This window comes from Microcebus murinus, chromosome 6 (assembly GCF_040939455.1).
Source record: "Microcebus murinus isolate Inina chromosome 6, M.murinus_Inina_mat1.0, whole genome shotgun sequence".
Lineage (NCBI taxonomy): Eukaryota > Metazoa > Chordata > Mammalia > Primates > Cheirogaleidae > Microcebus > Microcebus murinus.
Genome location: NC_134109.1, coordinates 68,956,172 through 68,978,002, shown reverse-complemented (window position 1 = coordinate 68,978,002; position 21,831 = coordinate 68,956,172). Strand labels below are relative to the sequence as shown.

General features: G+C 41.3%; 1 long non-coding RNA gene across 1 annotated transcript; it reads right to left on the bottom strand.

Moving 5' to 3' along the window:
• Positions 1 to 5,212: 5,212 nt before the first annotated feature.
• On the bottom strand, positions 5,213 to 18,932 carry LOC105866626 (uncharacterized). Its single transcript, XR_001151962.2, has 2 exons — positions 18,681 to 18,932; positions 5,213 to 5,473 (listed from the first exon to the last, which is right to left on the bottom strand). It is a non-coding gene; the product is annotated as an uncharacterized LOC105866626 (long non-coding RNA).
• Positions 18,933 to 21,831: the final 2,899 nt, after the last annotated feature.

The window sequence follows — 21,831 nt, the reverse complement described above, 5'->3', positions numbered from 1 at the left end:
AATGTGAACATGGGCAGCATCCAGGGCCTGCCCCAGCTGAATGACAAATCCATGACATATCTGGGTAAAATAAGCTTTCACCTCCTTTCTGATCCATCCATACTGACTCTGAAGAAGTCATGTGAAGTTTTTATTCATGGTTTCTATCCACTTTATCTTGAAAAATTTGGTAGTGTCACTAAACTGCTCAGCTTCATCTGTCCAAAGGTGATTGTTCCCTCCAGCTAATAACACAACCTGTGGGTGAGTGTGGAGAAGAGCTGAGAGAATTGCATATGTTTAAATACCTGGAAAAACTAGCTGCAGCATTACTGTTTTGTATCAATGCTATTGTTGCCTTGCTCTTGGAGAACGCTCCCCCGTACGTATTCCTTGGTAAGAGCTGAGGTGTGGAAATGGGAGGTCCTTAAAGGAAAATTGTCAACACATCCACTGCCCCATTTTTTTTTTTTTTTTTTTTTTTTTGAGACCGAGTCTCCCTCTATTGCCTGGGCTAGAGTTCCACGGTGTCACTATAGCTCGCTGCAACCTCAAACTCCTGGGCTCAAGCGATCCTCCTGCCTCAGCTTCCCAAGTAGCTAGGACTACAGGTGCGTACCATGACACCAGGCTAATTTTTCTACTTTTAGTAGAGACGGGCGGGGTGGGAGGTCTCACTCTTGCTCAGGCTGGTCTCAAACTCCTGATCTTAAGCAATCCTCCCTGCCTCGGTCTCCCAGAGTGCTAGGATTACAAGCATAAGCCACCACGCCTGGCCCCACTGCACCATTTCATAATATATCTGAATTCAGAATTCCCAACACAGATGGAAACACTTTATTTCTAATACCAGGCTACTCTCTTAACAAAATTAAGTATAAGACAGAGAAAGATGGGAACCCCTATGCCTTAATCATTCATTAAAGGAGACAACCTAGTAACTGATATTTAGGATGATCTGTTTGTTGGCAACAGGGAGGATTCTTCATTCTGAGTCAACACACCATAGTAAAAATAAAAAATAGAAGAATATGACTTTATTCCTTTTTGTCTAAGTAAAAGGGGAAAAAGGCAAAGCAAATTTTACCTAACCTTGAACACAGGGACTTTCTTGGGCAGATCATTTTCAGGAAAGATCACGCATGGAAATTAAAGATCTGAATATTGATTTCCTTTTTAAAAAAACAACTTTAGGCCAGGCATGGTGGTTCACTCCTGGAATCCTAGCACTCTGGGAGGCCAAGGTGGGAGGATTTCTTGAGGACAGTAGTTCAAGGCCAGCCTGAGCAAGAGTGAAACCTCATCTCTACAAAAAAAAAGAAAAAATAGCTTGACATGGTGGTGCAAGCTTGCAGTTCCAGCTACTCGGGAGGCTGAAGCAGGATCACTTTAGCATAGGAGTTTGAGGCTGCAGTGAGTTATGATGACACCACAATACTCTATCTAGCTGGGGCTACAAAGCAAGACCCTGTCTCAAAAAGAAAAAGTTTATTGAAGTATATTTTACATATCATTACATTTAATTCAGTGACTTTTAGTAACTTTAAACCCCTCATGCCTTTCACAGTTAATCTCTGGTCCAACCCTGGGCTCCATACCTTGATCTACTTCCTGAATCTATAAATTTTATAGATTTGCCTTTCCTAAACTTTTCATATAAATGAAGAAATTGATTTCTTAAAATATATGTGCCTACTTACCTCTTGGGAAGTCTTTGCTTATATACTATTCTATGGTATTCTCTTGCCTAAGGGATGGGACACCAGTCTCAGGCATGTGGTTTGTTTAGAAGAATGTATGTATATCTAGACAAAATACTCAAAATACACTCTTATTACCTTGGTGGAGGGTCCAGTTGCTTTCACTGAGGCCTTGAAGGAATCACAGTGACAGGAGTGGCTCTCCAGATGGGCAGGTCCTCGGGTTTCTGGGCAGCTGCCGTTCTCTCTACCCTTAAATCAGGCCATCCTTCTTTTTCCTGCCTCCCAGGACACACCCACGAGTTCTCCCAGCCCTCTTTCCAGCCATCACTTTGCTGAGTCATCAAAGCCTCAAACCAGGACTGAGTGTTCTACTGAAAGACACCAAATCCCATTCTGTCCATCACAAAGGGCCTCTTGTACAGGTTTGCTTATCACCACAGTGCACAGTGACCTCTCTGAATCTCAGCTCCCGGGACCCCTGTGCCTTTACTTGTGTTTCCTGTGTGATAGGACCACTATCCATGCAGTTGTCCAAGCGGAAACCTCAGTCAGCCACTTCTCACGTCTTCCACATTGAATTACCACCAAGCCCTGCTAATATTATACCTGCTATCTTCTAGTCGACCTTCTCCTGATTCCACTGTTGCTGGGTTTTGTTAGAGTGGTCCCCTGTCTTGCCTGGAGTGTAGCCAGAGCTTCTCTTCTGCTCTTACTTCCAAACCAAGCTGGAGTGATCTTTCCAAGGTTAAAAGCTGATCAAGTCTGTCTCGTTGCGATGATTCAACAAAGGCTCTCCCTTGGCTTTGACAATGAAAGTCTAAATTCCCTGGCTTCTTGCACTGGAATTTTGTTGATTTGTCCCTGACCGATCTTTCCAGCTTCATCTGCCAACGCCTTCACAAGCTCCTTTTACTATAAACGTAACAATTATCTTGCATTTTATGCTTGCATCTTCCCATTACCTGTCTTGTTCCTATTCTTCCATCAGATTCAGCAAAACCATCACCCGCTGTAGAAATAATCATTCTGTAGGGAAGCTTCATAACTGCACCTACAATGTTTTGCATGTCTGTCTTTCCAACCAAACTCTAAGTCTCTCCCCTGCCCCTCCTCCCACACCCATCAGGCTGATAGCTCCTTAAGAGCAGGGTCAATATTTTATACTTTTCCAGAGTCAAGTTTGCACATGATAGACTGACATTTATCATCTGGAGTTTCTTGGTCTGTTAAAAACTCACATTCCATCTTATTATCTGTCCTCTGTAGATGCCTTGAGCCTCTTGTAGGATCATTAGGATTGTGTCTTGAGACCCAGGGAGACAAAGACAAGATTCAGCTGGAGAGAAAGGGTGTGCAGCACAGCTGATGTTTTTTCTCTGTTAAAATCAGGCTCTTTCTTCCTAAGGAGGGTTTTAGAGCAGTTGCTTCTATTCATGGGTCCATTTCTGTACTGCTCACTATGTGCCAAACTAAGGCTCATTAGGTGTTTTCATCTTTATAAAAACCCACTGAGGTGGGTGGTGCTATCCCCATTCTACACATAAGGAAACTGAGTCATAGAAAAGTTAAATAACCTGCCCAACCTATACAGTCATTCTTCATCAGCACGGAGATTTGTCTTCAAGACCCATGCTCTTAACCACTTCGGTATGGCACTCACCAGCCGCCAAACCTTGCCCACAGCCGGCACTCATAGTCCCCACGATAGTCTGTGCTGTGCACTGACGACAAATCCGTTTTGCTCTTGTGTGATGAGGAAAGCTTTAAAGCACTGAAAGCTTGTTTTATTTTACAGGCAGCTTCACTTGTAATGTAAATCAGAATTGGTAACATATATATATATATGTTTTCATTACATTATTTTTAAATGTTCACAATTTTATTTTGATAAATGAAAAATTAGAAAAGTCATATCACAGCTGTCAGCTAAAGTCGCTGTGCACGTTCATCTGTGCCTATCGACTATAGTCGACGCTCATACCTAAGTGGTTAACTTCTAAGTCATGATGTTTTCTCAAATCAGTCATGAAATGGATAAAATGTATGAGCTAAAACTCAAGTAACATTGTGTACTGACCCAACGTACCTGTTGAAGTCAGGGGTGGGGTCGTTTCAGTGCAGGCTGAGGGTAGGCAACCAAGTTAACTATGGAGCCCCTTGCCTGGCCCGCCAGCAGGTGCACCTCCCAGTCTCAGCCTGCGCTGTTCTGTAAAGGTTTTCTTGGCTACTATTTTCCTGCTGCCTGTTCCAAAGTCCTTGGGACAGAATGTACCTCTTCTTTTTCAAATATTGTATGTACTAAGACTTGGTTAGATACAGGCTCCATTGCCAGTTTTGGAGTCAGGCTTAAATGTATGGAAATATTAATCCCTGTACTCCAGGCAGTTTCTTTCCAAAGTATGCCTCCTTTTATCCGGCTGTCACAGCTATAAGTCCAAGTGTGCATTTGAGCAGAAAAGTGGTGTGCACTCTTGACAAGGTAACCGGCATTAGAACCTAGTCTTGTAAGTATTTGCTTGGCTTTTTTTTTTTTTTTTTTTTTTTGAGACAGAGTCTCACTTTGTTGTCCAGGCTAGAGTGAGTGTCGTGGCGTCAGCCTGGCTCACAGCAACCTCAAACTCCTGGGCCCAAGTGATCCTACTGCCTTAGCCTCCCGAGTAGCTGGGACTACAGGCATGTGCCACCATGCCCAGCTAATTTTTTACATATATATATATCAGTTGGCCAATTAATTTCTTTCTATTTATAGTAGAGACGGGGTCTTGCTCTTGCTCAGGCTGGTTTTGAACTCCTGACCTCGAGCAATTCACCCGCCTCGGACCTCCCAGAGAGCTAGGATTACAGGCGTGAGCCACCTCGCCCGGCCTGCTTGGCTTTTTAATTTCTTAAATTCAAAACAAATAGTAATACGACTCAGGTCTTGAAGGTATAACACAGCGTTCCTGCACCAGGAAAGAACCAGTCTGTGCTATCTTTGGGCAGAGAACTTATACACACATACACATTTATGTTATCTATACATATACAGCATACACAGGCACATATATATGAACATGTTTGGATACTGCAAATTGCTATAAGGATGACTTGTATATTACTTTGTTAACTTTGTCATTTTGTATACAGCAGCTCTCACTCCATTTGCTATATTAAACAGTTTTATTTCTCTTAAAATTCTTTCCTTCTATTCTCCCTCTGCACTTCTCCCCTCAATTTACCTTAAAGAGAGAAACAAACGGTTTTTTTCTACTACACTCAACACTTCCAGCATTTCTGTGACCAAATGTGTGGGGCTTTTTTACTACTCTTGGGACACCAACTGAGTGTCCTATGATTCAGTTATGACATAAACTGCCCGGAGTTAGTGCAGGCCCCGTAGGTTAAGGGCTCAGTCGCCTAGGACTGCCCCTACTTCAGATGCCAATTGCAGGGAGTGGTGTTGTCGAAACAGCAAGGGGATTTCCATCTAGGTCCAGTTGTGAGGTCCAGATACTTGTCACACAAAGAACTAACCATTGAGACAACAGAAGTGCCAAAAAAGAAAGGAATTTTTAATAAGACAGACGTCTTGTAGAGAGAACGGGAGAAGCTGCCTCAAATCTGTCTCTTCGACTAACAGAGATCGTGGCCTTTTAAAGGAGGGGCCACGTGCCTTGGAGCAGGTTGTGGTGTAACTAACAAGGGGCTCCGTGCATTGGGGGCAGGTTGTGGGGGTGTTGGATCTTGTAAGGAAGTCTGTCCAGTGGACTTCAGAATCTCAGCTCCTTTGTCTGGCTGAAAATCCACCATTTCTGGGAAAAAATGCAAGAGGTCAGGTAGTTAGTTAAGGGTGAGGATTATAAAAGAGTCATTGAAATTTTTTTTTTTTTTTTTTTTGAGACAGAGTCTCACTTTGTTGCCCAGGCTAGAGTGAGTGCCGTGACATCAGCCTCGCTCACAGCAACCTCAAACTCCTGGGCTCAAGCAATCCTTCTGCCTCAGCCTCCTGAGTGGCTGGGACTATAGGCATGCGCCACCATGCCCGGCTAATTTTTTCTATATATATTTTTAGTTGGCCAATTAATTTATTTCTGTTTTTGGTAGAGACGGGGTCTCGCTCTTGCTCAGGCTGGTTTCGAACTCCTGACCTCGAGCAATCCGCCCGCCTTGGCCTCCCAGAGTGCTAGGATTACAGGCGTGAGCCACCTCGCCCGGCCTGAGTCATTGAAATTTGTTCCGTTGGGCACCAGTTTACAACGGGTCCTCAGGTTACGCACACTTCTGTCTACCTTGGCTAAAAAGTGGGGGTTCCCGCAATACCCTCTTTGGGTGTGATAATTTGCTGTGGTGAGTCACAGAATGTGGGAAACACTTTTACCCGTTTATTTATTTTTTTTTTTATTTTTTTTTTTTTTGAGACAGAGTCTCGCTTTGTTGTCCAGGCTAGAGTGAGTGCCGTGGCGTCAGCCTAGCTCACAGCAACCTCAAACTCCTGGGCTCGAGCGATCCTTCTGCCTCAGCCTCCCGGGTAGCTGGGACTACAGGCATGAGCCACCATGCCCGGCTAATTTTTTAAATATATATCAGTTGGCCAATTAATTTCTTTCTATTTATAGTAGAGACGGGGTCTCGCTCTTACTCAGGCTGGTTTTGAACTCCTGACCTTGAGCAATCCGCCCGCCTCGGCCTCCCAAGAGCTAGGATTACAGGCGTGAGCCACCGCGCCCGGCCTTACCCGTTTATTTTTAAGGATATGATAAAGGACACAGATGAACAGCCAGGTGAAGAGGTACATAGAGCAAGGTCTGAAAGGGTCCTGAAGGCAGAAGCTCTGTCCCCGTGGAGTTGGGGTGCACCACCCTCCCGGCACGTGGCTGTGTTCACCAACGCAGAAGCTGTCTGAACTCTGTCTTTTAGGGATTTGTATGGAGGCCTCATCATGTAGGCAAGATCGATTATTAATTCAATCTCCAGCTCCTGTCCCCTCCCTGATGCTGGGGGTGGGGCTGAACGTTCCAAGCTTCTAATCGTGGCTTGGTCTTCCTGCTGACCAGCCCCTGTCAAGGTGCCCAGGAAGTGTCACCTCATTAGGAGAAAAGATGTTCCTAGCACACAGGAAATTCTAAAGGATTTAGGAGCTCTGTGTCAGGAATTGGGGCCAAAGACCAAATATTTGAAAAAAAGATGCTCCTAGGCCGGGCGCGGTGGCTCACGCCTGTAATCCTAGCACTCTGGGAGGCCGAGGCGGGCGGATTGCTCGATGTCAGGAGTTCGAAACCAGCCTGAGCAAGAGCGAGACGCCATCTCTACAATAAATAGAAAGAAATTAATTGACCAATTAATATATATACAAAAAATTAGCTGTGCATGGTGGCATATGCCTGTAGTCCCAGCTACTCGGGAGGCTGAGGCAGAAGGATTGCTTGAGCCCAGGAGTTTGAGGTTGCTGTGAGCTAGGCTGACGCCACGGCACTCACTCTAGCCTAGGCAACAAAGTGAGACTCTGTCTCAAAAAAAAAAAAAAAAAAAAAAAAGATACTCCAAGCACCTTTATGTCTTAGGAAATTATAAAGGTTTCAGTAGCTGTGGCCAGAAGCCAGGAAAGAAGGGACCAAAATATACATTTCACAACCTATAGTTTTCACCTCTGTGTCTCCGGACACATAGCCAGGAACTTATATAACTCTGTGTGTTTCCATAAATATATTTGCACACTATATACCATTTTGTGACTTATTTTTTTCACGTAAATATGACTCCGACATCTTTTTGAATCAGCACATACTATATTTACCTCATTAGACAGCAATTCTGTGCTTTTTGACCAAAGGAGCTCATGAGAATGCAGGGAGACTCGCAACCATGTCTCAGCCCCACAGCAAAGCTGATGCCGACACTGGGGCACTGGTGCTCCACTCGCGGGAAGGGATTTCATAAGGGATCCTGCCTTTTGGGTGTCCTGGGTTGGCGGTCAGCAGAACTCTGCTCTTCTCAATCCTCAAGGATTAGAAAGTGAGCGAAGAAGAGGGTACACAAACCCAAGTCACACTGACATAGTGTCAGTAGGTTCTAGAGAGTCCATTCTCAATCTTCCTACTTTGAAGGAAGACTTTTGAAGTAATCATCAGTTCTCAAGGAATCCTTGCATTAACACTATTCCATCTAAAGCATCTACTATTATTATGACAGTAAATTATGAAAGTAACCACCCAGGATTAATTCTTAGTGTTCTTTTGAAAATGGAATGATATTTTTCTGTCGATCTGTTCAATGTGGCCTGTTTTTTAGTCTACTGCAAGCCAGTGTAGTTTAGGAGACTTCTGTTTTTCCTTAAAAAAAAAAAAATCCTACTTGATTTTCAAGAAGTCTTCTGCAAGCAGACCTCAAAAGTCTTATCACACATTCATATTCTAAGACATGCTAATGAGGTATGGGACGTGGTATATGATACATGCAAGAGCAGTTATTTCTCCTGTTTAAAGTTAACAAGTTTTTTAAGCCAATCTATCTTGAATACAATGAGGTAGCGAAAGATTAGATAACCTTACCTGAAATTAATCTCTTTCCTACCTTTTCATATATTTTACAAACTCTAAGACAAACATAATACATTTCCCTTAAATAACTGGATTAAACCAAAAGGAATTGAATTTTTGAAAGGTCAGTTTGGTAGATTTATTTAAATAAGGGTTATAAATTTATCTTAATGTTATTTACTATATAAACATTTTTGACAGAACTGGAGAGTAAAGCAATTAATCACAAGCCAAAGCAATATGAATAAAAATATAGTCTAACACACTGATTTGTTAAGACCTTGGAAGGTAGCTGTGCTTACACTATACCACCAATGCAACTTATTAAAAATGTATAAAAAAAAACTCTCATTGAGTAACATGATCAGGCTCAAATAAAGGTCTAGCAGGTACAAAATCATTAGACATATGTATCAGTTTCTTTATCTCTTTTATAGGCCTACATGTGCATACAAAGTTTTGAAACTAAAAATGAAGAAAGAAATGTATATCTCTCATCTAAAACCTGTTCTTTATTATGGTACAAATACTGAATTCTAGGTCAAACTTGTGACAAGCCCACACAGATATCATTTTCACCTCAAATGAGACAATATCTGTTTCTGTTCTTGATGGTTGTTCAAACAAGAGAAAACTTTCTCACATCTGTAAAAAGCGGAAAACTTCAGTATAGTGTTTATTGCTTTCCTATCAATGGTAGGAAACTCTTTCACAGAAATCCAAAAATTTTCTAGGACAGATCAGTGAATCTCATGAAATTTTCTTCAATTCACTAGGTTCTTCCTCTTTTCTTGAAGTCAAGTTCTCAGGATGAACAGAATATCCAGAGTCAGAGACGGGATCCTTCCCCCAGCCGTGCGTTTGTGTGGAAGGAAAGGAAAATGCTGTTAAATTTTGTTCTGCGGTTTTCCTGGGGGTTTTCAATAGACTTGAAACTTGTTGTATAGGAAATAATTTAATTTTGTCCAAAAAGAGGTCTGGCCTTTTCCCTCAGCCTCTGGGAGGTGACCTCTAAGTCCTTGGAATGTTCTGCCTGACGGGGGTGTCTTTCTTTGCCCTTGGGCCAGACAATAACATTATTGACCTCCTGAGGGGTTGAAAAACTGACATCAGCCACTGGGCAGTCAACCAAGCCTACCTGATGATGGCTCCCAATAAAGACTCTAGACACGGAGGATTAGGTGAGCTTCCCTGGTTCGCAATACTCAGTGTGCACTGTCATGTACCCATGCCAGGAAAGTGATACTACCTGACTCCACAGGAATAGGACAATGAGAAGATCCACATTTGGTAATTTTCCTGGACTCTGCCCTCGCTGTCTCTTCCTTTAGATGATTTTAATCTGTGGTCTCCTTTGCCCGGAATAAACTGTAACTGTGAGTATAATCACTTTAAGTGAGTTCTGTGAGTCCTTCTAATGAATGTTTGAACCTGAGGATGGTCTTGGGGATCTCCAGACTTAACAATTGGTGTCAGAGTGAGGGCAGTCTTATGAGCTATTTCCCCAACTTCATAGTTAGGTGACTTTTGCAGTTGGCATCTGGATTTCCATTCACTAGATCAACCCTGACTCACTGAAATGTATGGTTTGGGAAGAAAAAGGATGAGAGGGCAGGTATTGATGAACCTTTAATTCTTGGATGGCTGTCAGGTCATCTGTGCTGTTGGACTGTATCTGCACTGTGATCAGTTACTAGAGGTAAAAGTTACCAATGGAATTTAGAAGTGGTAGATCCAACTCCCAAGGAGTTGGCTTACTGAATATATAAGGAAGTGCAAAATAGTAAGAAATAAGCCAAATAGACAATCCCTTGATTATTGCTACCTGTAATAGCTAAAGTGAAAATGAAAGAGAGCATTGGGTGGGACCTGATGGTGGGCCAAGCTCAGATGTCAGCCAGCCTGAGCTATGGCCACTAGCCTAAGGGTCACTGCCAACGAAAAAATATGCTGGGACAACAGACAGCATGGTTACAACACCTGGTCATGGAGATATTTATCCATGTTGGAGGAAGACAAAACCAAGAAACTATTGAAAGCAGGAGGAATGATGTGAAAGAGTTGTGTCATTTTGCAGAGACTTATCATCAGCTTCTTGTGAAACCTTTACTGAAATAATTGTGAAACTGACTAACACAGGGTCAGCATCCTTGGTTTTGAATACTGCAGAATGGAAGAACATGCTTGGTTTGATGTGAGATCCACAGCTCTCTGTTGAACCATTGTAGATAGCTATGCATGGTCCAAACATAGCAAGTTATTCCTTAGGGACAGCTAGTCTGCTTGACTAGATAAAAGCTGCTACAAAGTTTGTTACATTGAGAAGGCAAATTGTTGTCCTCCAAAAAATGCCAAACGGAATTCTTCAAATAAAGGGTCTGATGATATGCTTTATGTGCAAGCCATGTTTAGACTGGCTTTATGACGACCAGGGTATTCATCCACTGAATATCCCCTTACCCAGATCACAGTAAATCCCAAGATTAAGGGGGCTGCATTTACAAGGGAATCCCATGTAATCTTACTTCTGCAAAATCAAACAATGGTAAGAGAAACTTCATTGGCTTTGTTATCTTAGCTTGCCCTTACTAGGCTTACACATGCTAAGAAAATTAGGGCAATTCACAAGAAAGTGAGGAAAGACAAAGGAACAAGTCAAGGGACATATCCCAGCAGAGTAGAAATCATAGACAATTATTAATAAGTGGGATTAATAAATCTGACATTGATGGGGTTGAAACAAAGGCCTTAATGCAACACTATTGGTAATTGGGTGAATCAATGGGAAGCCCCTTCAGCCCCCCAATATTAAAGGGCCTCAAATAACACTATCCTCTATACCCCTGTTCTAAGGAATTAAAAAAACTTGGAGAGCAAAGGCATGAGCCACTGCATCTGGCCAGTTTTGTCAATTTTATTTATTTTTCAAAAAATCAACTTTATGTTTTCGTTGATCTTCTGAATATTTTTTGGTCTCAATATCATTTATTTCTTCTCTGATCTTTATTACTTCTTCCCTTTTATAATTTTTAGTTTAGTTTGTTCTTGCGTTTCTAGTTCCTTGAGGTGCATCATTATATTATTAATTTGAAGTCTTTCTACTTTTTTGAGATAGGCATTTATCACCATAAATTTCCCTCTTAGTACTGTGTGATATCCTATAGATTTTGGTATATTGTATTTCCATTTTCATTTGTTTCAAATAATTTTTTAATTTCCTTCTTAATTTCTTCATTGACCTAATGGTCATTCAGAAGCATGTTGTTTAATTTCCATGGATTTGTGTATTTTCCAAGGTTCCTCCCATTATTGATTTCTACTTTTATTCCATTATGGTCAGAGAAGATACTTGATATGATTTCTACTTTTTTGAATTTATACAGGCTTGTTTTGTGGCCTCAGATATGATCTATTTTGGAAAATGTTCTATGTGCCAATGAAAAGAATATATTCTGCAGGAGTTGGGTGAAATGTTTTATAAATGTCAGTTAGGCCTATTAGATCTAGCGTATAGTTTAACTCTGATGTTTCTTTGTTGATTTTCTGTCTGGATAATCTGTCCATCACTGGAAGTAGGGTATTGCTACTATTATTGTATTGCAGTCTTTCTCTCCCTTTAGATCTATTAATATTTGCTTTGTATACTTGGGAACTCCAATGTTTGGTGCATAGATATTTATAATTGTTATATTCTCTTGCTGACTTGACCCTTTATCGTTATACAGTGACCTTCTTTGTCTTTTTTTAATAGTCTATTTGTAGTCTGTTTTATCCAACATGAGTATAGCTACTTCTGCTCTTTTTTGGTTTCCAGTTGCATGGAATATCTTTTTCCACCCCTTCACCTTCAGTCTATGTGTCTTAATAGGTGAAATATGTTTCTTAAAGGCAGCATATAGTTGGGTCTTTGTAAAAATTCTATTCAGTCACTTGCTGTTTAATTGGAAAATTGAGACCATCTACATTCAGTGTTATTATTGATAAATAAAGATTTACTATTGCCATTTTGTTGCTTGTTTTCTGGTTGTTTTGTGACCCCTGTCTTCCTTTCTTTCTGTCTTCCTTTGTAGTTAAGTGAATATCTCTAGTAGTATGCTTTAATTTGTTCTTTTTATTTTTAGTGAATCTATTATATGTTTTTGTGCTGTGGTTACCATGAGGCTTACAAAGAAACATTTTATAAATATAACATGTTATTTTAAAGAGATGAAAACTTATCCTAAAACACAAATAAAATAATAAAAACAAAGGCAAAAAAAATGTATACTTTACTCCATCCCCTACATTTTGACTCTTAGTTGTTTCAATTTGTATATATATATATATATATATATATATATATATATATATATTTTTTTTTTTTTTTTTTTTAAGACAGTCTCACTCTTGTTGCCCTGGCTAGAGTGCCATGGCATCAGCCTCACTCACAGCAACCTCAAAGTCTTGGGCTCAAGCGATCCTTCTGCCTCAGCCTCCCGAGTAGCTGGGACTACAGGCATGCGTCACCATGTCTGGCTAATTTTTTCTATATATTGTTACTTGTCTGGCTAATTTCTTTCTATTTATAATAGAGACAAGGTCTTGCTCTTGCTCAGGCTGGTCTCAAACTCCTGAGCTCAAATGATCCGCCTACCTCAGCCTCCCAGAGTGCTAGGATTACAGGCATGAGCCACCACAGCTGGCCAATTTGCATGTTTTTAAATCATCTATCTCTTAATAGTTTTCTTTTGCACATTAGTATTTTTCTTTTTTTTTCCCAGATTGAAGAACTTCCTTTAACATTTTTACAAGATGGATCTGATGATTAATTCTCTCAGCTTTTCCTCATGTGTGAAACTTTATCTCTGCTTCAATGACAATTTTGCTAATACATTATTCTTGGGTTGCAGTTTTTTTCCTTTAAGCACTTTGAAAATGTCATCATACTCCCTCCTGGCCCATAGGGTTTCTGTTGAGAAGTCCATTCTCAGACAAATTGGAGCTCTTTTTATGTTATTAGCTTCTCATCTCTCACTGTTTTTAGGATCTTCTCTTTGTCCTTGACTGTTGAGAGTTTGGTTATTAAATGCCTTGGAGTAATCTTATTTGGATTGAATTTGTTTGTTGTCCTAAGACCTTCTTGTACCTGGGTATTTATATCTTTCTCAAGTTTTTGAAACTTTTCTGCTATTATTTCTTTGAATAAACTTCTACCCCTTGCTCTTGCTTAGCTCCCTCTTAAACACCAATAATTCTTACGTTTGGCCTTCTGAGGTAATTTTCTGTGTCTTGTAGGCAGGTTTCATTCCTTTGCCTTCTTTTTTCTTTTTTTCTCCTGTGACTGTGTATTTTCAGATAGCTGGTCTTCAAACTCAATGATTCTTTCCTTTGCATGGTTCACTCTGCTGTTGAGAGCCTCTAAAGAGTTTTTCAGTTCAGCAAATATATTTTTCAGTTCCAAGATTTATGTTTGATTTTTTATTATTATTTTAATATCTTTATTAAATTTCTATGATATATTTATGAACTACTTTTCTGTGTTATCTTGGAGATCACTGAGTTTCCTTTAAACAGCTATTTTCAATTCTTGATCCAAGAACTCAAAAATCACCATCTTGTTAGGGTCAGTTGCTGAATTTTTGCTTTGTCCTTTTGAGAAGGTCATGATTCCGTTTGCTGTTGTTTCTTGTGGAGCTATATCTATGTCTGTGCCCTGAAAAATTCGTTGTTTATTCCAGTTTTATCTGTCAAGTTTGTTTTGGCTTGTATTGAATATATTCACTTAGCAAATCTTTGCTGCTAAGTCACTACTTCCTTTTTGGCTCTATGTCATGCCTTAAAGCCAGGTTCACCTTGGCTCTAGTAAGTTGTCAGAGTACTGCCTATCCCCAGGATGAGAGGTCCTAAAGGGATTATCCTGCCAGTGTAGGAAGGCTGGCTAAGGGTTTGTGACCTGGAGACCTGGGAAACACACCTCCTACAGCTGGTCTTATTTGGCATCTCCTTTGGCTGAATCACCGAGCTGAGTTTCTGGCTTGGAAATGGTAGTCCTACCTCCCTTTCCTGCTTTTGCCTATCCCCAGGGATATCTCTCCCTTCATGCAGTCATGGTGCTATCCTTAGGTTATGACAAGGATAGGTCTCTTGCCAGAAAACCCAAGAAGGTGAGTTACATTTTTCAGTGTAGAAACCATAAGTTGAGGGGAGATTTTCTGTGCAGTTGGTGCCTGGCAGGATGTGGGGGAGGGGCATTGCAGAGGTAGAAGTCTAGTTGTTGCTGGTGAAGATCTCAGTGCTGTATATTTGGCTTTGTTTTTTTTGTGGGGAGGAGAAGCCAACTTGCCTCTATGTCACCATTTTAGAACTGGCAGAACTTTTCAGTCTGCCAGTCTTGACTGGACATGCAAAATGGGAACAACTAGAGCTGTTCAAGCCCTCACAGTTGTTAGTTTAAAACTTTATAGAATATCTAGTACATAAAAGAAATCAATGACATTTTAGAAGCTAAAGTGCTGGTACCAATGAACTATTTGTACAGCATTCCTATATGGCTTTTAGAAAAAGGTGATAACCCATGAAGACTAACAGTGTAGTATTGAAGCTTGAATAAAATAATACTGTTCATACCATCAATAGTCCTAATAGAGTTTAGTAGCACAAAAAGTACACAGGCTTAAGAGACTGGATATCAGTGATTGATATCTCCAATGCCTTTTTTCTGTTTCAGTCTTGGAAAACAACCAAGTGCAGTTTGCCTTATGTAGGAAGAATTATATTTACTGAATTGCTATAGGTTTATTTGAATTCACCAGCTACTGTAATAATTTGGTTAAAAAGGATTTGGACTGATTTAGGTTCTGTGTGTAATAGCACACCATATTAATGATATTATGATAATATCTGAAACTGAAGACCAAGTGAGGATCAACCTACATGTAGGTATGACACACATGACCAACAGAGGTTGGCTGATAAATTCAGCAAAGGTCTAAGGACCTACCCAATGAGTAAAATTCTTAGAAATAACCTGGTCAGGTGCCACACATGATATTACATAGGCAAGTAAAAATAAACTGATTTCATTACCTATGCCTTGAACTAAACAAAGAAGCTCAATGTTTCATTATTATATTTGGATTTTGGAGGATGCATATTCCACATTTGGAAATATTGCTAGCTACTATTCATGAAACTACCCCAAAGAATAGTATATTTAAATGAGGACCCAAACAAAATCTGGCCATGTGTAAATTGCAAAATGTAGTTTCTCTTTCAAAGCTTTTTTTGTCCCTATGATCCATATACACACATGATTTTGGAAGTGTCTGTAACACATACTTTTGTAGACTGGAGGATATTGCAGAAGCCTGTGAATACCACCCATAGGTGACCAATGGGATTTTGTACCAGAACTTTCCCAGATGGCATGATAAGATATACACCAATAGAGAAACAACTACTAGCTTGTTATTGGTCATTAATAGAGACTGCTCCTATAATTGAAGGACATAAAATACTCCTAAAACATGAAATATCCACAATGTCTTGGGTGATGTCAGAGAAACACTCAAATAAAGAAGGCAGTGCCCCCAAATTTTCCATAATAAAATGGAAATGGGTCACACAGGAACATGTTACTGGGGGAATGTGAAGAGGTACTCATTGTATCTACAAACAGGTAGCCTCTTTTCTTTTAGGACTGACTTTGGAACCACCCGAGGAGCTTCTGCATCCTACTGCCACCTGGACAGTGCCCTGTTCACAGATCTGTATTAACAACAAAGAGCTGATTGGTTTATGGATGGTAGTTCCAAGGTGGATGAACAGCATCCTGTTTGGAAGGCCACCACACTAAAATTGGCAGGTTGAAAGAGTTTGATTGAAGGGGATAACGAATGAGCTCAATGGTCTGAATTGCATGCTGTTTTCCTTGCAGTGACGGGAGAATTTAGGTTTTGGTTTTTACTGACTCATGAGCAGTGGCCAATGGCCTGGCTATATGGTCAGGTAGAGGGGTGATGGAAGACAGCCTACTGAATGGATGCGCACATGGATGCACGGCTTTATAAAACTCCCTGTGGGAACTTAAGGGGCACATTAAAGTAGGACATGTTGATGACATCAGAAGAGCTCCTTTCTAGGATCAGAAGGTAATTAGAATTGGCAAGAGTACATCCTGTTGTGCTTGTTTGAGGTGGCCAACTGGGCCCAACACATGAGTGAACGTGGGGGCACTTCATCAATGCAGAGGTGGCTGAAACTAGACATATCCCTCTTGTACAAAATGCCAACAAGATCTGTTTCACCTGCCAATAAGAGAGACAGAGACTGTATATGTCCATGTGACAGATGCCCAAAGGCCTCTCACACAGCTGGTAAGTCAACTATACTCCCTGAGTGTGGGTGGCCCTGGGGGCTATTAATCGGTCCTGACAGGAATACATACTTACTCTGGACTGGGCTTTGCATAATCAGTGGTAGATGCAATGCTCAAAATACTATAAAAATACTTGGGGGATGGTCACGCTTGAAGCTCTGACTCAAGGGGGAAGGGAGGGCATGGGCAATATATGTAACCTTAACATTTGTACCCCCATAATATGCTGAAATAAAAAATAAACAAATAAATAAATAAATAAAATTATAGAAACTAAAAAAAAATACTATAAAAATACTGAAGAAAAGATTCTATACCAATCTGGACCACCAAGTCATATTTCTTCAGACCAAAGAACATACTCTCATCCTCAGAGTCAGGGTTTGATAAAGAATTCAAATGGTCAATCGAACATTTGTTGTCTAAAATGGGGGAGATAAAGGCATGAAGGACTGGCTTAGATGCCTCTGCAAATTTGTGTTCACAGCATATGTGGAGGCATAAATAGAGGAGGGTAGTCAGGGTTTCCAGAAGACATATTCCTCCACTTTCCTGGGGCATCTGAGGAAGATGAGGTGGGGTGCATGATGTTACCACTAGAAATCTTCCCATGGCAGGAAGGTGCTGGTGTGACCACACAATTCTTGTCCACATCACCTCAACTTTCTCTTTTCCTCCCTGACACAGTTATCCCAGGACCAGGGCTGCAACTGCAGGTACTGGAGGCAGGGATGGTCCTTATGCAAGAAACTACAATTATACTTTGAAACTTTTAGATCAGGATTCCTAAGATCCCAATGAGGTAGACTGTACCTTCCCCCCATATGGCAAAGCTGGGGTTGACAGGGAATGCACCAGTATTACCTGGTGATAATGGTATCCTGCTAGCTCCATACCTACGTAGCCCTAGGCCATGTCAACAAGAGTGAATGAGGGGGCGACACTTGTTAGACCAGTCTTGCTGCTGGCAGTCTGGATCCTCATGTCTCTTCAGAGTTGGAAAAGGTTGGGTAAAATGATAATTGGAGAGAGGGAGGAATAGCAGCTGAGGCTAAATGAGTGAATAAATGAGTTATGTAATGTAAAAAATCCAATATTACTTTTGTACCCCAGGAGAGGCTCGAGGCAAGAGATGATATTGTCTCCCTTAGCTCAGTCGTGCCAGATGCCTGAACTGGTGAGGCCGTATGTTGACCACTCCTGCTTTTGTAACCTGATGGGTTGAATGGAAGCCTGCAAACCTGAGTGGCATATACATCCCTGGAGACATGTCGGTCATATGAAATGATGACCATATGAAACAGGACCAATTGTTAATGACTCAGTAGGACTCTGCTAATGTGCCTGCATCTGTTGATTTTTACTTTTCAGGGTTCATCTACTACCATTCTGCAAAATGGTGTGACACTGGTATTGCTAATAAGATTATAATATTGATACTGACGGTCAATGTATTGGGAAATCCAGTTAAAGCCTTCTTAGGATGTAATGCTGGTGGAAAATGACTGGCCTAAGGAAGAACTGGAGTTTGCTAATCATAAGCTAATTTTTATGCTAAATAGTTCTGTGTAAGCTTATCACAAGGTACAAACAGTGGTGGATCAAAGAGGGGAAGAAATAATCAAATAAGTACAAAAACATAGAGTGTATGTAATAATTGTGTAACCTTATTAGAATTATCCATAAGCCTGAGCCTAGAATTTTCGTCTTTAATCTCTCACCTTACTTTCAAAAATTGCTATATTAGATTTGTTTGTGAAATACAAATGCTAATAAAATATAAAACAGAAAGGGATAATAACTCAGCGAGAGAAATTCAAGAAATAGAAAAATTCACAGTACAATTCACTTCCAGCTTGCCTAATCCGAGCCTTATAACATTCACGACAGCAAAGCTCTTGGGTGGCAGCTGCCAGGCATGAAAGTTTGCTTCTGATTTTCTGTTGCCCATGTCAAGCTTGTTCACCCCTGTCAGGCAGTCAGTGGGATGTCAGGGAGGTCAGGGAGGTAAGTCCAGCGGGAGACGCTGACATTGTGAGCCTCCCTTCCCTCCCTCTATGCAATATGTTGCTCACCAATTATCAATGTCCTCCCCCGTCTCGCATTGAAGACTGAAGATGGACTCACCCAAATGACCACAGTTCTGCATCTCACTGCCACACAGGGCCAAAAGGTCTATAATGGTCTTTCAAAAGGTTCTTTTGCATCAGCTTCACTGCCAGGGTCTCGAGGAGGTGTAGCAGGGCTGTTTTCCTAATGTTGCCGGCCTCTAGTTTCTGTGGATGAAAGGCGGAGTAGATGATCCACTCAGGAGGATAGTTGCTGTTAGATTTCTAGACCTATGTCCAGAAACATATCCTTTCTGGGGCAACTGCAGAGATGACTGATGATGTCATAAAGACAGGGCAAAGATGCCACGAGTGTCCTTTCTGGAGAAGGAAACTCAGGTGTACATGTAGGTGGGCCCCACCTAGCAATGACCTAGCCTGGGATATTTTGGATAGCTCCAGTTTTCTCATGAAATGAGGCTGTTTTCTTTTTCTTAATCTAGAGCCACAGTAGGAAATACTTACAGTTTCTGGGTGATACACTCCAACTGAGGAGCTCAGAATGACAGTGCTTCCCCTGGGAAGAGAAAGAAGGTACATACAGATGAGCCACATAAGAAGCCAGGATGTGGACAGAAGTGGAAACTGCAGACCATGAAAGTGAATAAGAGGAGCTCAGGTCAGGATTAGAGCTCTCTTCTGTCTTCTTCCAGCCTGTCTCCTCTGTTCTAGAGCATTCTGAGGGTCAGGACCAATTTTGTGTTTTCACACCATACTTGGATGCTCAATATCCACCAAGAAATACTAGTCTGAACACTTGTGAAATATAGTCAGCATTTTCCTTTATTCTAGACTATAGGCCTTTCTTATGGCTTGAGGATTTCTGTGCCAAGCATGCTTAGGGGTAACATTAAAAGTACTCCCCAAGGGACTCTTTGAAATCTCAATCCCAGAAATTCCATGTCTCCCCAAACTTGCCCCAAAATTCTCTTGAAAAGTTTCCCTCAAGGAGCCTCTGCTTCCTCATTTACCAAATCTAAAGACACTTGGTCAGACCTCACCTCTCTGTCTCTGGTTTTCTGTTACATCCAATATTATAACCATAATTTTCTTTTTGGAATACCGTTTTGCTGTCTTAAAAAATTTGCAGTCCTGATTCTCTTTTTCCTTTTGCCTACTTATTTCCTTTCCCTCAGTGTTTCTTCATTGGCCCATAAGCCAAGATGCTATCTTTGTCCCTCAGGTGTTTTCCCTTCACGTTCTCTTTCAATTTAGAAGGAAGGTAAAATACGCTTAAAATCGTTATAATTAACAACCAAGATTTTCACCCTTACCTCATGAATAAGGACAAAATTCTTCTTTTAATTTTTAATTAATTTTTTAATTTTTTTTATTTCAGTATATTACAGAGGTACCGATATTTAGGTTACACCTGAGTCAGAGCTTCAAGCATGTCCATCCCCCAGATGGTGCACACCACACCCATTAGGTGTGAATATACCCATCCCCTCCTCCTCCTTCCCATCTGCCTAACAGCCAATGAATGTTATTACTATATGTGCACTTAAGTGTTGATCAGTTAATACCAATTTGATGGTGAGTACATGTGGTGCTTGTTTTTCCATTCTTGTGATACTTCACTTAGTAGGATGGGTTCCAGCTCTATCCACATTTTATTAATTCACTCATGTGTTGATGGGCACTTGGGTTGTTTCCACATCTTTGCAATTGTGGATTGTGCTGCTATAAACATTCTAGTGTAGATTTTTTTTTTTTTTAAGAAAGAGTCTCACTCTGTTGCCCGAGCTAGAGTGCCGTGGTATCAGCCTAGCTCACAGCAATCTCAAAGTCCTGGACTCAAGCAATCCTTCTGCCTCAGCCTGCCTGGTAGCCAGGACTATAGGCATGTGCCACCATGCCCGGCTAATTTTTTCTGTATATATTTTTAATTGTCCAGCTAATTTCTTTCTATTTTTAGTAGAGACAGGGTCTTGCTCTTGCTCAGTCTGATCTCAAACTCCTGAGCTCAAACAATCCACCCACCTTGGCCTCCCAGAGTGCTAGGATTACAGGCGTGAGCCACCGCGCCCGGTGTCAGATGTCTTTTTTATAGAATGTCTCTTGTTCTTTTGGGTAGATGCCCAGTAATGGGATTGCTGGATCAAATGTTAATTCTACTTGTAGCTCTTTGAGGTATCTCCATATTACTTTCCACAGAGGTTGTACTAGTATGCAGTCCCAAGGGACAAAATTCCATACCAAAATATTCAAGGCTGTTCATAATTTAGCAGCATCCTGCTTGCCTACCCTTGTCTCTGACCTCTTCCCTTCACTCACCAATGTTCTATAGGCTGTTCTGTGGAACATGCATGAAGCAGGGGACATGGGGAAGATTAGGGCGGACACGGTTGGTCCAGGAGTTAAAAGGTCTGAGGGACAAGAGTTGAGTGGGACTGAGAAACATGGCTGCTCTGGTTAGGGGCAGGCTGTGCCGGACCTCAGGGTCGTCAACATGGATGCTTACGGCCTGAGCTACTGCAGCCCAAGAAAGGCCACTTCCATTTCTCTTATGGAAGAGAAAAGTGGTGGGGACTCTGGGCTCTTCTGTCTGTGGATCCCTTATACTCCTTCTGGAAGAGTCTTTGCCAGATTCTCTGGGTACTGTAAATATAGTCCCTGGACACACACTAATGAATGGAATTCTCTTGTTTTTGTTTTTGGTTTTTTAGCTGACTCAGAGCCTAAAAGTCAAACTCTGTTGTATCTCAAATCTGACCCCTCTCACTCTAGTTCCCTTGCTCCCTGTTTGACAGCAAATGACACCCTCCCTACTCCCTTCCCCATCACTCCCTCTTCTCCACATGGGGCAGTAGCTGGCTCAGCAGAGGGCTGGGGCCTCCATGCTGATGTTCAGGATCTGAAATCAGAGCAAATGATGGGCAAGGGAGTGGAGACACAGTCAGCCCAGTGTTCTTACCACATTAGAAAAATGTACTATGGGCTAGGTGAGGTGACTTATGCCTGTAATCCTAGCACTCTTGGAGGCCAAAGTGGGAAGATCTTTTGAGCTCAGGAGTTCGAGACCAGCCTGAGCAAGAGTGAGACCTTGTCTCTACTAAAGAAAAATTAGCTGGACAACTAAAAATAAATATAGAAAAAATTAGCCGGGCATGGTGGCACATGCCTGTAGTCCCAGCTACTTGGGAGGCTGAGGCAGGAGGATTGCTTGA